The sequence below is a fragment of the Nyctereutes procyonoides genome, unplaced genomic scaffold (genome assembly GCF_905146905.1).
Source record: "Nyctereutes procyonoides isolate TBG_1078 unplaced genomic scaffold, NYPRO_anot_genome, whole genome shotgun sequence".
Taxonomy (NCBI): Eukaryota; Metazoa; Chordata; class Mammalia; order Carnivora; family Canidae; genus Nyctereutes; species Nyctereutes procyonoides.
Window position 1 is genome coordinate 5428510 of NW_026575124.1, and position 4663 is coordinate 5433172.

The 4663-nt window shown below is 42.8% G+C and overlaps 1 long non-coding RNA gene across 1 annotated transcript; it reads left to right on the plus strand.

Moving 5' to 3' along the window:
- The first annotated feature begins 729 nt into the window (after positions 1–729).
- Positions 730–4203, plus strand: LOC129517217 (uncharacterized). The gene is made up of 3 exons (XR_008665972.1): positions 730–759; positions 2780–2848; positions 4003–4203. It is a non-coding gene; the product is annotated as an uncharacterized LOC129517217 (long non-coding RNA).
- The last annotated feature ends 460 nt before the right edge of the window (positions 4204–4663 follow it).

Here is a 4663-nt window from a genome sequence, read left to right on the forward strand (position 1 = left end):
CTCCAGTGGTTTCTCCAAGTACCAACATTTCCCGACATCATCTAGCCCAGATTCTGATCTGGCACCTCCTGATTGGCGCCCTCTGCCTATATAAGGTCAGGATGTGCAAAGCTGGGGTCAGAGTCCTACCTTCTCCTGAGCTCTGACGCTTTCCTCTCTGTGCTCCCTGCTGATCCATTCACCAGCATGAAGGTCCTGGCGTTGCTGGTCCTGGTGGCAGTCTCCACCTTCCTGGTCTCAGGCAGTAAGTAATGATGCTTACCTGAACATAAGGTCTGGAGTGAGAGGACATCCAAGATGTAAGTTCTGTGTAGATGTGTGTTGGAGGCCTTAGCATCTTGCACCTGTGTCCTCCACTCCGTTACCCTGTTCCTTTCCCATTTTGCCTCACTACTCAATTATTGCAGACCCTCCCTTTCTGCTTTGACAATTCAGATAGCTCCTTGCTCAGTTTTAACCTTGGAATGCGACTTCAATGTTACTTCAGGACAATGTCTTTAAAAAGGTTATCAGAGGTTGATTTCAGGAATGTAAAAATGGAGTCGCATTATGCTTTTTGTGGGGTTTTGTGGGATTTCTTATTATCTGTGCATGTTTTTGCCCTCAACATGGGTAGCAAAGCCTAAGGCTCTTCAACTTGGAAAGCCTGCAATATTGTCCATATTTTGTCTTTCCTCTACCCCTCAATCTGGTAATCAACTTTCACGTGTTTTTCCTTTTCTCTTTCAGAGAGCACATTAGATACTTCATTTGATACTGGTAAGTCTCTGCTTATATTTCATCCCCTTCCTGTCACGACTGTCTTCCACCTCAGCCTTGCATCAAAGCAGCCATGGGGGATAGATCATAGAGACTCCAGTGCAGAAGCCTGCGGAGCCACCTTCCTGTTTCTAAAGTTCATTGTGGACATAGAAAATGTGCTTATTTCTTATACATTGTTAGAGAATATACAGTCTTTGGCATGGATTTATATAAATTGTGGATTATTTATTTTGTCAGTAGAAATGACAAGGGAATATGAGTTTGTGGTCTAGGATTTGGGAGATACATGTAAAGACTTTCTGATTACCGTAACTTGAAGGGCTGAATATATGGCTAGCATGAAAAGAGGGGTTAATAAATCTCAGGAAGATGGAAGAGAAGTAGATGCTGCAGGGGATGTGGAGATGTGAGCTTTAGGAGCACATGGGAGTGTTGAATGCAGACCGTGGAATGTAGGGTGAAGTAGAAGGAGGGCCTTAAGGTTTGCTCTGTGTAACCATCTATATGCCTTATTTCCAGGCTTCCCGTGTCTCTCCACTACTCTGAAACTGAAAGTTGTAGACTACAGCCCTTTTATTTCTTGGGCTTCTCCCATGGTGTGCTGTGTGTTCAATGCCATATGCTCGTGCAAACATGAGGACGATTTCTCTTTTCGTCCTCCACAGTTGGGGACCTGTGTCCTTTTGTCATAAGGGCATAGACTGCAGTCACACCTCATACACTAAACCATATGTCCTACCTGCCATGGGGGTCAATTCAAAAAAATATCCTGTCTCCTGTGTGAGGACTGAACAGCATGGCTCCAGTGCGGGCTCGGAGAGTGAGCTGTCCACTCGTTGAGGTAGATGCACCTCGCAGATGTAGGGTCTGCCTGTGGCTGCCTGTCAGGAGCTCTGGTGTAAAGTGTAGAGAATGATAATTGTCATTGATCTTGCCACATATCCTTTGAACATGGGATGATCGATGGGGCATTTACTCACATTTATCATTGCCAGAATAGGATTAATGTGTCCCATTTTGTCTACTGTGGTTCTGCTAGATATTTCTGGAATAGATGGAGTCTAAGTTGAACAACAGGTGAGACAGATATAATCCCATTTTAGTCCTGAACCTGAGGGAAGAGACTGTGTTTTTTTTTCAAAGAAAGGAGATCCTATTGCTTGAATCTGAGATACATGATTTTTGTTTAATAATAAATTTATTTTTTATTGGTGTTCAATTTGCCAACATACAGAATAACACCCAGTGCTCATCCCGTCAAGTGCCCCCCTCAGTGTCTGCCACCCACTCACCCTCACCCCCTGCCCACCTCCCTTTCCACCACCCCTAGTTCGTTTCCCAGAGTTAGGAGTCTTTATAACCTGTCTCCCTTTCTGATATTTCCTACTCATTTCTTCTCCCTTCCCTTCTATTCCCTTTCACTATTATTTATATTACGCAAATGAATGAGACCATATAATGTTTGTCCTTCCCCGATTGACTTATTTCACTCAGCATAATACCCTCCAGTTCCATCCACGTTGAAGCAAATGGTGGTGAGATACATGATCTTATTCTTTCTTCTCTTCTCCTTATCGTCACTCCACTACTCACACTCATGCAAACTTCCATAGAAACGAAAGAGTCCAAAGCTGGTGTCCTCCCATTGGAAGGCCCTAGAAAGTCAGTCCACTACGGGGTTGCTTCTTGTCTCTGAGCCAGGATCCCTGTGAATAGGAATACATATGGGTTTGGTATTTTGAGCTCACCTCTGGGAGAAAGTATTAGCTTGTCTCCTCTCTTGGACTACAGTCCTTATAGGGAAACCCCAAATTATTTCTGTCGCACCATGGGCAGGGCTAGGAAGAATGAGGCCAAAGGAAAGTAGGCAGCCAGGCTAAGGGTATGACCGAGTTGTTGACATTTGCAGAGATGAATTCAGAAGGAGGACTGTGCCTCCAGCTTGGGTATTGGTACAAATCTGGGTTCCTGGGGTAGAGTTAAGTGTCTCAGTTGGATCTCTTCCTCCTAATTTCAGTTGTCTCTGATGCCACCACTGCAGCTCCTGCTACCATGACCCTTGACTTTCAAACTGCCAATCAAGCCGGTAAGTCCACCTCACCTCTGTGCTTTCTTTACAGGGTCCCTGATTCCTGGGGTTCCTATTGTCATGGTGGACGCTAGTCTGGAGGAGGAGAGGAAGAAGCCTCGAGAAAGCTCTGTTTTCATTCTTCTCTGATTGCTTTTGGTTTTACAAATCAAGTCAACTGATAAATCTCAGAGGAGCCTGAGATTTGCAGCCTCTTGTTCAGCAATAGTACCCACGGGGTCTTGAAATGTTGGCATTAAATAGGGAATACTCATCTTCGGTAGAAATGGCATCGAAAAGACCAAAGTAATTGTCCATAGGGCCAGGTGACTGTTTATATGTGTTCTTTTCTTTTTTATCAGAAAAATTTCTGTTACCTGAAAGACTTTTCTAAAAATAGGCAACAGCTTTACATTGAAGATTCTTGTGGCAAAAGCTTGTGTGCATTACTCAGGATAGTTCTGGGAATTTGGACATTGACTGAGAATCAAGACGGTACAGTCTTCCTAGTCCTGGTTCATCTTTCCTGTCCTTCAACACTCATGGAACATCAATTCCAAAATCTGTTGACAGTGGACATATGCCAGGAAACGTGGTACAAAATTCACGTATCAATGTAATTTAGTCTCAGAGTCATTCTACTAACTAAATAATGTAAAGATGAAGAGATGGAGAAATTACAATGAAAGACTTTCCCCTGAACTTATGGGAGACATTCAATTTGTACCTAAACAATCAATGTTTTGAGGAAAGTTTTTCAAATACTTCTTATCCTCTTTCAGTGTCAGGGCTATTGCTTGGCACCTTGTTCAAGGATGTGTTGTGGTAGCTACTGGGAGGAAAAAGGAGTATTCATTCCTTTTTTTAAATTTATTTTTTTTTTGTATTCATTCCTTTTAAGGAGAAGGCTGTGTTGCTTTGTGCTATGGTGGAAGAAAAACTAATGCATTTGGGCCTACTTCCTGTTCTCTCCAAACTTCCAGCTTCCCTAGACTCCAGTCTAGGGTTGCAAAGCCCATTTTTTGAGGGGATGAACATGTCATGTTCCTCTGACTTTACGGAATTCAGTGCTATTTGATATTTGTTAGACTCCTTGCAGATTCTCAAGAAAGAAGCCATGTTCTCCATTGTTTTTTGAAACACTGTTGATAATATATTTTATTCTTTTGAAGGTGTCATGAGCTGGTGGAAGAAATTGCTAAGTTGAAATATTACTATCATGGAATTAGACTGGGCCATCTGCATTTGATCCTGCTGGACTCAGCCTCAAACTCTCTTCGTTTGATTTCATTGAGCTACTCACCAAGTCTACCATCTCTCTCTGATCCCTGATCAGTTTATCTGTTTTCAATTAAAATTAACTTTGAGCAACATCAAAAGTTGTATATTTTTAAGAGGTTGCAGTGTGGTTGTCCAAGGATTAAGTTAACCCAGTGACAGATACTTTCAATTTTATCACTCCCTCTGTTGTGACTGTGAATTGGACTTTGTACATCTGTATCCTATTTTATTTTATTATTATTATTTCTTACAGATTTATTTATTTATGATAGACACACACACACACACACACACACAGAGAGGCAGAGACACAGGCAGAGGGAGAAGCAGGCTCCATGCCGTGAGCCCGATGTGGGACTCCATCCTGGGACTCCAGGATCGCACCCTGGGCCAAAGGCAGGTGCCAAACTGCTGAACCACCCAGGGATCCCCCATCTGTATCCTATTTTAAACATAAGACACACTTCTTGGGCCCATCACTAGAGACTAGAAGTTTCTCTCACCTGAATGCACTAATCAACATTCACTAGGCACTGAAGTCCATTTTGAATT